Genomic DNA, 13,185 nt, shown 5'->3' on the forward strand with positions numbered 1-13,185 from the left:
TTTTCTTGTTAGTTAAATTATTCCTTTAAATCTGAAGGAATTTCTATTGTCGAAAAATGAACAGAATTGAAAAAAATATGAGCCAAGGAAATAGCTCCGCCCCTAATTTACACCATTCGTCAATGTTTTTATGCAGGGCTAGATGGTTCAGTCAAAGTCGTAATTATTTTCGAAGGAAACTAACCTAAAGGGGCCTACTTGTCTCTGCATCTTAGGTTTGGAAAACATTTTAACCGATAAAATTACACACCTTACCTATACTGCAATTAAAGTATACAAACTTATACAAATTTATGCAGCTTTATTATACAGTATAAATATTCATCATAGAAACACTTACTGTAAACATACCCACCAGGTTCAACTGCAATGCACAAACCAAACAAATCACAACGAACAAACAATCTTGGCATTTTACAGGCACACATTCTGGTTAATAGCAAGCAAGCTTTTAATAGATTCAAGTCGCCGTGTGGCTTTACAGCAACATAAAATAATGTACTGTATCATGTTCCCAACGGTGTTCGTCACGCTATCGGCTAGATCTTCACTCTGAGTCTGATCCCAGCATGAGCACGCCGCAGGGACTGTTTGTCACTGTATTACTGATCAGACCCCTCCTCTTTAATACGGCTTAACTTTCTGTATTGATCTACATATACACGCCTCACCAATGAAACCAGGACGCTGTAAGGAATGGTCTACATAAAATCTTTTCATGTTCTAAGTTTGCTTGAGAGGGCTATGATTCAGGAGGTGGAACATGCTGAATTGTTGCCACATCATCCATATGAACAAACTGGGAGATCTGGGGCACTTATTTATAATGGGAGAGCAAGCATACTCAAGTTATAGGCTGGGAACATAATGTCTCATTTTCAGTACAAATATCAAGCAAAATGACTTTTGAAAATATTTGTGTAAAAAAATTGCACCTAATGAAGAAGTAAACTTAATTCAAGTATTCATATATATATATATATGGGTCAAAGACAGTAAAGGGATATGTCACCGGCAAATCAAAATTTCCAAACTTTTACTCACCCTCAAGGCATCCTAACCGAATATTGTTTTCATCTCGAAGAATAATGCAGTCGAAGTTATAATACCACGTATCATTTTACTTCCAAGCGGTAAAATGGGAGTGAATGGGCGTCGACTTTTTGAAGCTCCAAAAAGTGCATCCATTGATCAAAGAACTGCTCGACACGGCTCTGTGGTCTTAACAAAATTCTTCCGAAGCGAATCAATGCATTTGTTTAAGAGAAATATCCATATTGACAGCGATATTAACATTGATGTCTAGCTTCTAGGGGTGTAACGGTTCTCGGTAAAAAATTTAAACGCACGATTCTCCACCAACTGTTCGGCACTCGGTCCAACGAGCTTGGAACGCGGCTCATCTTAAATATGACGACGCATTATAATATAGTTCGTTAAAAATTATAATGCGTTAAACAGACTGACAAAGTTCAGCTAATGTATGTTTGTCGATGGATACACATTTAATACCTACAACAAATCAAATAATGTAGAAAAATTTCAATAGGATTGACGTATGCTGTAATATGACCAGTCATTTATGCTTTCATCACCCGGGTGTTATGAGCACGCGAGTGCAGGTGAGACCTGAACAGCACATGTTGCTATTTAAACTACACTCATTCAAGCCTTGCCAATTAAAACATTTAAGTGCAAGATGATGCACAAGAAAACTCGCTTGCGCGCTGTGAGAAGATCCAAAGCGCGCATAAGGAAAGTCTCAGACATGGCGCAAATATTGAGTTGTGCCAAACCAGTGGTGGTCTTGCAGACCAGGAGCAGAGTCTTGAATTTGATTCGAGCGACTATAGGGAGCCAATGTAACTTAAAAAAGAGAGGAGTGACGTGCGCTCTCTTCGGTTCATTGAAGACCACTCTTGCAGCTGCATTCTGGATCATCTGTAGAGGTTTGGTTGTGCAAGCTGGAAGTCCAGCCAGTAGCACATTGCAGTAGTCCAGTCTGGACAGAACAAGAGCCTGGACTAGGACTTGCGTAGCATGCTCGGATAGGAAAGGTCTAATTTTCCTAATATTGTAGAGGATGAATCTACAGGACCGGGTGGTGCTGGCAACCTGATCAGTGAAGTTAAGCTGATCGTCGATCACCACTCCCAGGTTTCTGGCCGTTCTGGAAGATGTGATGGTTGATGAGCCCATTTGAATGGAGAAGTTGTGATGAATCTTTGTGTCAGCCGGGATTACAAGCAGTTCTGTTTTAGCAAGGTTCAGCTGCAGGTGATGGTCGTTCATCCAGAGCGAAATTTCGGCTAGGCATGCTGAAATGCGTGCAGAAACAGTCGGATCATCAAGCTGAGATGACAGGTGGAGTTGTGTATCATCCGCATAGCAGTGATAGGAAAAGCCATGATTCCTAATGACAGAGCCAAGGGATGTCATGTATATAGAAAATAGCAACAGACCAAGCACTGAGCCCTGAGGCACCCCTGTGTCGAGATGTTGGGACTCAGAGACCTCTCCCCTCCAGGATACTCTAAATGACCTACCTCTGAGGTAAGACCTGAACCATTGTAGCACCACTCCAGAGACACCCATAGCCTTGAGGGTCGACAGGAGTATGTGGTGGTTAATGGTGTCAAAGGCAGCAGATAGATCCAGTAGGATAAGTACAGATGAGTTAGAGGTGGCTCTTGCCAGTCTCAGGGCTTCAATGACAGAGAGCAGCGCAGTCTCAGTGGAATGACCGCTCTTAAAACCACACTGGTTGCTGTCCAGGAGGTTGTTCTGGGTGAGAAAGGATGAGAGCTGGTTACATACCACACTTTCAAGAGTTTTAGCAATGAAGGGGAGGAGTGATACCAGTCTGTAGTTCTCTAACAGTGCAGGATTGCACTGTTGTGGGTTTCTTCAGTAGCGGGGTAATATGGGCCTCTTTGAAGATTGTGGGAAATGTACCAGCGGTGAGAGACGAGTTGATAATGTGGGTCAGAGCAGGAACAACCGATGGAGAGATGGCCTGGAGGAGATGAGCGGGGATGGGATCTAGCGGGCAGGTAGTTGGGTGGTTATAAGACATGACCTTAATAAGGGAGCATATTACATTTTATTGTGCTTTAAATGAGATAAAAAATCTTATTGACAAATGGGCAAAACCTAGGATAGTGGCAAATTAAAAAAAAGTAAAATTACAACTAATTAGCATTTGGGGTGAAAGTAATTAGTCTTTTAATGTGTCATAAATTGATTTTTGTTGTAAATATGCCTGACAAGACTGATACACTGAAAGACATTTTAGTGGGAGTCTTCTGTAAATCAGGGAAAAACGTATGATAGTTATTTCTTGCTCAGAAAAAAAAAATATATATACATATTTAAAACATACTAAAGTGGTGAGAGAAATAAGAAATGGTACCACAATGAGGTTCGATTTAAACCTGTATTTCCCACATGAGCACCAGGGATCAACATGTTAGGAATATGTAATAACTATAGGCTAGTAGTTCTCATCTTGTGAGTCATGATGCAAAAATGGGTCACAAGTCTGTTACAACTAGAGCTTTAGGTTATAGAGAAGTCTCTAAAGGCCTGTTCACATCAAGAACGATAACTATAAAGACAGCTATAACAATAACTAGATTAGCATCCACACCATTGACTGGCTATCAATGTTCACTGTTCATGAGGAAATGAATCTCAGCAATTTCTTTCCTTCGTATTGATTGTTGACTGTTGTGGACTCTGGCTATTCTCTTAAATTTAGAATGTTTGTATCTTTTATCTTTAGAATAATCTTTATCTTACAGTTATAAGACCTTAAAGGGGACATTTCATGAAAATCTGACTTTTTCAATGTTTAAGTACTATAAACAGGTGTCTGGTGCATCTACCAACTCAGAAAACGTGAAAAAAGACAATCCAGTAACTTTGTTTACGTGAGCCTATCTCTGCAAGCATGTGAGAAAACGAGCCGTTCAGATTTCGCTCGCTTTCTGACGTAGGTAGTCGTTCTTATTATAATATTACTGCCCCCTTTTCTGAACGTGTCCACCCATGGCGCTGCCACCATTTTTGTTTTCGCAAGCGACATATCTGAATTAGTTCCGACACCATGGCAAAAGTAAGCAAAGCATGCTAAGTGTTCTGTTGTTGGCTGCACAGAGCAGCACAGAACACTGTTCCCAGCCTGACAGGAGAGCAATGGATTTATTTTGTTTTCAATGGAAATCCACCAGACTGAACGAGGCAAAGCTGCAAATAAAGACATTGTAAGTACAGTTATTTTTAAGTAAGACCTCAGGGACCTGAGGCAACTTAAAAGTAGGTAAAACGTCATTGTGAAACGTTTGTCCGTTCACGCAAAGAAAGCAATGTGTATGGCTTGTAAACACGCAACGGGATTGTCCTGTGTAACGTTACTTTCACTTAGAGAAAACGCGATGCGTTTGTCTTGAGTATCTTCACTTATAGAAAGCAGTGTGTATGGTCTGTAAACCCGCGACAGGTTTGTCATGTGTAATTTCGCATGTAGAAAACATGACGCCTTTGTTAGGAGTCTGTTCGCTTTTAGAAAACAATGTGTTTGGTGTTTAAAGACGGAAACAGCGTTTCTCATTCGCTTTATGTGACCCTTCTTTTGTCGATGGAAGCACAGGCTCACAACCCTGGCTGAGTTTTCTATGAAAAGGGGGCGGAGACTAGCAGCTCATATGCACTTAAAGAGACACACATGTGTTTCTCCTCACATGCAAAACTGGGCAATTAAGGCATGGTATAATAAAAGATCTGCGGTGTATTTTGAGGTGAAACTTCACAGACACATTCTGTGGACCCCTAAGATTTATATTACATTTGTGTAAAAGTAGAAAGAAACCTCTCCTTTAAGAGTATGTTCATCGTGACACAAAAATGCTACCCCATCAGAAAGATTTGAAATGATTTAATCCCCAAGACATGTATGTTAGTGGTCATGTGTCTAGAATAAGGTTGAGTCAGATTCAGAAGCATTAAAAAAAAACTCAAACACTCAATACATTCCAAAATTGTGGAAAAGTGGAGAATGACTGTCAGAATAAAATCACTACAGAGACAGGTGAGGCAATTAGTACCCAAACAAACCCAACAGTAACAGCTGCACACTTCCTTCATTAACTAAGGACAGTATTCATAAACCTACAGCACTGTATAGAAAATGCTGAGCAGGGTATTGCAAAATGGAAATCATTGCTTTTCATAAAGAATGCTGGCACCCAAGTTTGTCAATCACTGTAATCTGAGTGTGTGTTAAGAAAACTCAACAGCAACAATGGAAATGAGAAAATGTTAAAATCCTGACCATATGAAATGTTGAGACACGGTATAAATATACATTTTATGGATGACATTCTCGCCATATCAATATCTTGACATGTGTCTAGTTGATGTTTGGATACAGCAAATAAATCAGGATATAATTGGAATACCTGACATACATAAACTTGAGTCATATTAGTTAGGCAGTATGCAGTAAATACTTATGCCAAAATATTCTGTATAAAACAGGGCATTGTTTCCAACAATGCAACGCATTTGACTTCGACCAAATGTAACAAATGAAACGTCAGTGATTTTTTATTATCTCCTGACTTACTGATTCATTATCTGATCGTTGACAGCCAAGACTTGGCTGACAGGTTCAAAACATGTCCAGTGTATGAAATGTAGCGGCATCCAGTGGTGAGGTTGCGAATTGCAACCAACAGCTCTCTCCCCCTCCCCCTCCCTTTCGAATCATCACGGCGGCTGTGACAGGGCTAAGATGTTATCACGGTTTCGCTTCTTTGCCAAAGGACATAACATATTTGTGAAACGAGATCTGTAGAGTATTTTGTCCATTCAGGGCTACTGTAGAAGCAACATGGCGAATTCCATGTAAGGGGACCCATGGTGAATGTAGATAGAAATAGCTAATTTTAAGGTAATAAAAACATAACGTTTCATTATGTAAGATCTTTATACACCTCTGAAGACATAGCTGTGTATATTATATTGTATTTCTGTCAATCGACCCCCCCCCAAAAAAAATACACACAGCACCTTTAAGACTTTGGATTAAAAATGCTTTTTGATTTCCAAGATAAAGTGCCACTTGCTGAATTAAGCACACAATGTAAAATCAGAAAAATTATGAATACTACTGTTAAGATATTAACCCCAGCATATAGACCCCTTTCTCGCTTACGTCACGGCACTAGCTGGAGGCAAAACAAAGGGAAAACTGGAGGCGGCCAATACAAACCAGCACAGATTCGGCTACATAAGGAGTTTAAAATATCATCTTGTTGTGTTGTTTAGTGCCACAATCAACAGAATACAGTCTCCAATTTGATATTTTAACACATTCCCCTGCCATTGTCAAACAAAAACACTGACGACAGCTGTAGTTAAACACAATAAAATGAGCGGACTGAACAGAAACGATCAATAAACATGCTTGCGTTTCATTTCATAACAGTTACCAAAGATTAAAAACCTGAACACAATGCCCAGAAGCAGCTTCAGTTATTTAATATAAAATCTTGCATTTATTTGCAAGGAAGGATTGTCAATGCCAAAGGAACATTTTTAATAAATGTGAATTAATATTTTATTTTAATATTTAATTTTCAATATTTTATCTTTAAACAAATAACAAATGTGAAGCTTCAAGATTTCTACCATACGCCTTTTTGAGTTGTGTCTCATTCCCACATTAGAGTTTACTTATTCTATCTCAAGAAAGCAGAATTGTTACTTTTGTCCTGAGAACAATGAAGGTGTAGATCTGGAGAAAGTAAATCTTTAAAGGCCATCTTTGTCAAGCTTGCGCATCACTTTCAAAATCATTCAAATTTACAGATTATTTGGATTTATCGTTTTAATTATGTAAGATTTTCCGCCCAAGCTATAATTCTCTTTTGTCCTGCCGACACACTCTTATAACCTTTAACATTTACCTTCCAAGTCCAGGTTCTACCCTGGGCCTGCTAGCTAAACACCCAGCGGCTAGCCTGCCCTTTTACACATGCTACATAGCCCTTGGCTAAATGTCATTAGTCAGCGATGAGGATCAAAGATAAAATGGACCACAGGCACACCTAATGTCATCGTGTAGCATTCAATAAAACCGTGTCCGTTTTTAATTAATTTCGTTAATCGAGAGGGTAGAGTTCATCCTGCGTCCGGGTTGGCATTAACGTCCGTATCGGTGGTTTATTTTATGAATTTGACATCAGATTTTTTAAGATTTAATTGGTACTACCAATGTTTATTTGCTTAATTAACTGAGGGTAGTTGTCATAGTGACCCCAATTAGTTACATCCTATAATAGTTTTTCCATCAAACTCTAATGCGCTGCCTTAACAAGGGCCGCCGTCTCCAAGGGCTTTTAACGCATCAAGTCTATACGAAACATTTGAAGTCATAAAACAGTAATGCAGAGGAAACTCAGCGCGCCCACTGTGAATTATATTACATGTCACTAGCGGTTGATGCAATCTCTGCATCTGTCGAATTGCATCACGTCGCTATCATACGACCTCGTAAACACACAGCCCCATGCAGACAAACAATAATAATGTGTTTTGACAGGACAGATTGTGCGACACTAATATAAATAAAGGGACTATCACTCTTTGTTACGCTTGCAGCTCCCTGATGACACATCTGTCTTGTGCTTAGATGTTGGGTTGGGTTTGATCTAGCCAATCGCAGCTCAGTCGTGGCGAAAACGTGACGTAATGCAAACACGTCGGATTTGGGGGATAAAGCTTGCGCATCCAGCCAATCACAGAGAGAGATGGAGATGGACGAGCTTGCAAGGTGCCCACATTTTTGTGTTTGTGTGTGAGAGACACAGAGAGAGAATAATTAATGTTCTCCGTCATTCTCAGTTCCTGAAGGCCTGAACAGTCTCCACATTTTATCATCCTGAAATGTTGTTAAATGTTAATGGAAACCTATTTTTACACGGGCCATTCCAACACACTCCAAACCCCTCCTTGTCCTGGTCTGAATAAAACATTAATACCAATATGCTTTTGAATACATCTGAAGCCCTTGGACTAGCTTCTGTCTTCCTGAGAACTCATGACTTGTGTTATGACATTCAAAGAAGCGTGGACTTGAGTCGAGCTGGACAATTACTCATCGTGATCGCGATCTCGATTCAAACGCCCATGCAATTTTATTCTCATGACATCAATTCAGTGCATACTTAACACACTGTACAGTAGTGCATACATTTGATAGTGTAACTCAACTACCACGGTAAAAAGTTTGAAAAACAATTTAAACAACAAAATCATGCACTGGTAAAACCTACTATAATAAAATTACATATTATTTTGTTAGACTACATGGCTACTTAAAGGAATAGTTCAACTAAAAATGAAAATGATCATTTACTCTCCCTCAAGTTGTTCCAAACCTGCATAAATTTAGTTGTCCTAAATTTAGATATTTTGAATAATGTTTGTAACCAAATGATTCTGGGGTATACTATTGACTACCATAGTAGGAAAAGAAAACTGCTATGGTTGTCAACAGTACCCCAGAACTGTTTGGCTTCTCACATTCTTTAAAATACATTCTTTCGCGTTAAACAGAAAAACAAAATTTTTACAGGTTTAGAACAACCTGAGTGGGAGTACATTATGACAGAATTTTCGTTTTTTGGATGAACTATCCCTTCAAGAATAGACATCAGTTGTAGTTCTATCTACCAGTAGGGGCAACCAGGACAACGCTAAACAACCCTGAGCCAAATCTGCTGACATAAGTGTCAACAAATGGTCAACAAACAAAGACAAGCAAAGCAGCTCCTGTAGGTTGCATGTACCGTATGTGGACTAGTTTTTTTTTCTTTTCTCTGTCATTACATTTGTTAAGGGTAAAAAGGGTGAGATTGCTGAGGGGAGGAGAACAAAAGAAAACATTATATTCTTCCTACATCACACACAGTGAGGAAATAATGCCTACAATAGGAAACATTGTCTCATTTTAGCAACTCTCAACAAAGGCATTCTAGCAACAAGGCCACAAGGGAATACAATAGAGAGATAGAGATAATGATAGATAGTGAGTATGAAAGAGAGACTGTAGCGAGAATGGTTGTACAACATACACTAGAGGGAGTTACAGAGGTAGCGAGGTAAAAATAAACTTTTTGTCTTCTATAGTGATGTACTCTTGTGACCTGAGAAGGACGATTTTAAAACATGTGTGAGACCTTGGCATTATTCACCAGGTGTGGCTCAGCATGAAAAATCCATACAAACAAACGAACATGAGCATGTACGTCATGCCTCTAATAAATTATCTTGTACTAGACATCCCTAAATTAGCTCTGCACAGTCCACATGACTTCACCATCAGAAGCAGGAGATATCATGACAAATACTGCATGTCCTAAATCTAGGAGGAAACAAGGAAACAATCTTGCATGGATCAGCAAAGCATTAAAACTCAAGTCGTGTTGTAGACCTCTAGTTTTGATAGAGGACGAATGTGATGACATCATCGCACATCCCTGTGGGCCCCAGCCTTGGGCATGCTGATTTTCAGGCTTCTTAACTAGCTTAAAGGGATAGTTCACCCAAAAATGAAAATGCTGTCATTATTTACCCACCGTCAGGTTGTTTCAAACCTGTATAAATGTCTTTGTTCTGTTGAACACAATAAAAATATATTTGGAACAATATCAGCCATTTTCAGTTCTGGGACATCATCCACTACCATAGTAGAAAAACAATTATTGTATATTTTTGTCCTGTTGAACACAAAATTAGACCTTTTGAAGAATTTAGGAAAACAAATAGTTCTGGGACACCTTTGACTACCATTACATTTTTCCTACTTTGGTAGTCAATGAGCTGAACATTTCTAACATTCTTCCAAATATCTTTCTCTAATTTTTACAGGTGTGAAATCACATGAGCGTGAGTAAATGATGACAGAATTTTCATTTTTGGGTGAACTATCCCTTTAAAGGGATATCTTCTTTTATGTTCCACAGACGAAAGAGTCCTATACAGATTGTGAATAACATTAGGGTGACTGAATAATGGCAATGATAATGTTTTTTAACCAGTAAAACTGACAGATCAGTAACACTAACCAAGCTTCACACAAGTTTGAACGGCATCAAACATCATAATTCAGTCTAAACTAGCAAATGACAAACAAAGAGACTTCAAAGGAGGACAAAGAGGCACTTTTCAAGTACAAATTAGAGACAAGGGTTTAAAACTCTAGACATCTATGGATTTTGCATCAAAGTATCACTCCTCTGTAAATACAGTATGTTCAGTTCTAATAATCTTTGATTTTAAGAAGTCGTCACTGGCTTTATTTGTTTTACGATAGCTGAAGATGTGACTTTTATCATTAAGAGCCCCCATCGAAGAAAAACAGTGTGACACAGTTCAAACTCAATCCCACGATTTCACAATATATTTTAATTAAGCCCTTCATAAATTAGGTGTACTGTACTTATTATCAGTCTTTTTATATCTGCATTCAAACGTGCATTTGTAAGAGACATCATGCAATATTATTGGTAATTGCACTCATCGGTGCAACAGAACAACAAAAACAGTAGTCATCATTAGCTATTGATTATTATTATTATTCATTTTAAAATACACCCCCACATTTGAGCTAGTGCTACTGTAGCATTATTAAAACCAAGAGGCACCAGCGTCTTGACCAGGGTCAAGAAAATTACTATTCTGAATGACGGTGGTGTTTAAAAAGTCCTTTCTAAGCTATTTGAAGACTGATTCAAAAAAACTATTATGCTGATCTGGCAACCCAACAACTCCGTAAGACTGTTTGAATGTTTGCTTGGTTGATAAGAGGAAAACAGCCCCAACCCCTTTCTCAGTAAAATTATATTATACAAAAAGTAATTTAATGTTTTGAATGATAACTTTTATGTTTCTGCTCTTGTTTTGTTTTTAAAGTTTAGTAGCAACAATATTGTCCCTTTTTTGCTGACCTTGGTTTATCGGCATATTCTTTATCCTTTTCAAGCACTTTTCCCTTAATAGGCTACATGTCTGTGTTTCTTTGGCGCTCGTTGACACTCACTGCCACAGTGTTGGTGATGCTAACAGAGCCCCAAACAAAAAGACTTCAAAACATGGAAAATCCCATACCTGTCACCCAGATTTTTGGCCTAACCTAAATGCTAGCTGAATTCATTGCAATTCACAGTTATATGAAAGATCCAAAATGGCCGCCATGTCACAACAAAAGTGCATTGGATGCTGAGAGAAACTGCAGAGGCCCTTGATGCTGGTGATTACCGAGGCTAATCTGAGGTGCCATCAGAAAGCTAGAAGCAAGCCGGCACTTTGTTTGTGTTCTTTAATACTAATCACTGTGGCTAACACAATAGGCACTTTGATTTACTGGCTTAAGGATGAGGCTTCTTTATAAGTTTATCTGTGCTGCCGTGAAGTGGTTTATCATTATAAATTAGTATGCACACCATGCAGATTTAAAGGCCATTGCTTTAGCACAGTATATCAGTACAAAGTCAGGGAAATAGACTGCTACACCTCATTTAAGATATGTTCACCTGTTATCAACCCTGCTGTAGCTCGTAGCATCGCTAATCACAAGCAAATAGTGCTGACTAACAACATTAGCGTAGCTTAAGACTTTATAGGGATAGTTCACTCAAAAATCAAAATTATTTCATCATTTATTCATTCTCTTGTCTTTCAAAATCTGTATGACTTTCTTTCTTCTGCAGAACACAAAAGAAGATATTTTGCTAACCAAACAACACTGGCCCTCATTGACTTCAATTGTATGAACACAAAACATTTCTCAGAATATCTGTTCCACTAAAGAAAAAGTCAGGTTTAAATGACATGATGCTGAATAAATGATGACTGAATTGTTATTTTTTGATGAACAATCTCTTTAAATCATCCTACAACGTTTAGTGATATCACAGCCTGGCAAAGCTAGTATCCAGCTCGTTGTTCTTGCTGAAAACTATACACATACTCCAACCAGACTAGATCAACTCCTTTAGCAGTCTTTGATCAACAAGCTTCACCAGAAAGTTCAAGGCAAGGCTAAACCAACCTGCATATGCTAGTCAAGGACATTTATGTCAGAGGGTGAAATACGGTAAATTATAAATGCAGTGACAACACAGCTACAGTGTGTTAAGGAGAAAAAGACACAAAGCTGGACGGAAAGAAAATCAATCAACAATGTTGTGTTTGTAATTGGCTGTTAAAGGTCAACAGAGGCCAAATACAAATGAACCGGAACATGATGCACACACAGCTCGTACAGCGGAAGCGCTTGGACGAGCTCGACCCCGTTCACTTCTCTGCATGCGGGCTTGACAAAGAATGAATGCCCGCGCGCTCACCCAATTCATCTAAGTGATCTATACTACACGTGTCACATATATCAAGAGCTCAAGCAAAAATCTTCACCACGCTCACTCCAGAATCCCAGCTGGCTCTGGTGATGATGGATGACTATGGCGACTTTACTTCCTGTCTGCGTGCTGGCATTTGATTGGAGTGTGGGGATACCGCATGAATGTCTCTAATTTTCTATTTAATCTTGGCACATGCCACAAAAAAACTACATAAAAAAGCATAACTGGCTAAATGTTATTGTGAAATGTCAAATATTTTAAACATTCAGGGTTAAATAAATAAGTCAAATGTGGACATCATAAATCTACACCTAAATCTAGATGTAAATGTTCAATCTTCAAGTCTGCAGCTAAATATGTAGCTTGCAAAGTTGTAATGCCTCTGGGTTGCATCAACATTTGGCAAACAAAGTTTAAGGAATGAACCGAACCTGTGCTCGAGGCTGCAAAGACACAGTTACAAGATTTAATAGCTAAATGGTGCCACATAGAAAAAAAACTCTTTGAGGGATCTACAGTAACAGGGAAATGTTTAGCAGATTGTGCGAGCAGATCCAGCATTGAGCCTGAATGTCCTGCTGCAATCAATCTGGGGAATACGTTTTCATTTTAATTTTGCAAATTAGAGAGCGTTAATAATATAATTTAAATTGCATTTTAAAACTAATGTAGAAACTGACAAATGTAAATTATATTATTGAATTTTCATTTTGCACCTAATGTTGCACATATGTTATTTTAAATGTACATTTAAATA

The 13,185-nt window shown here is 38.6% G+C and overlaps 1 protein-coding gene across 2 annotated transcripts in view; it reads right to left on the reverse strand.

Moving 5' to 3' along the window:
- LOC130552534 (zeta-sarcoglycan) overlaps positions 1-13,185 on the reverse strand; it is a 235,344-nt gene that overhangs the window by 62,995 nt on the left and 159,164 nt on the right. The window lies entirely within an intron of this gene.

This window comes from Triplophysa rosa, linkage group LG4, assembly GCF_024868665.1.
Source record: "Triplophysa rosa linkage group LG4, Trosa_1v2, whole genome shotgun sequence".
NCBI classification, from domain to species: Eukaryota; Metazoa; Chordata; class Actinopteri; order Cypriniformes; family Nemacheilidae; genus Triplophysa; species Triplophysa rosa.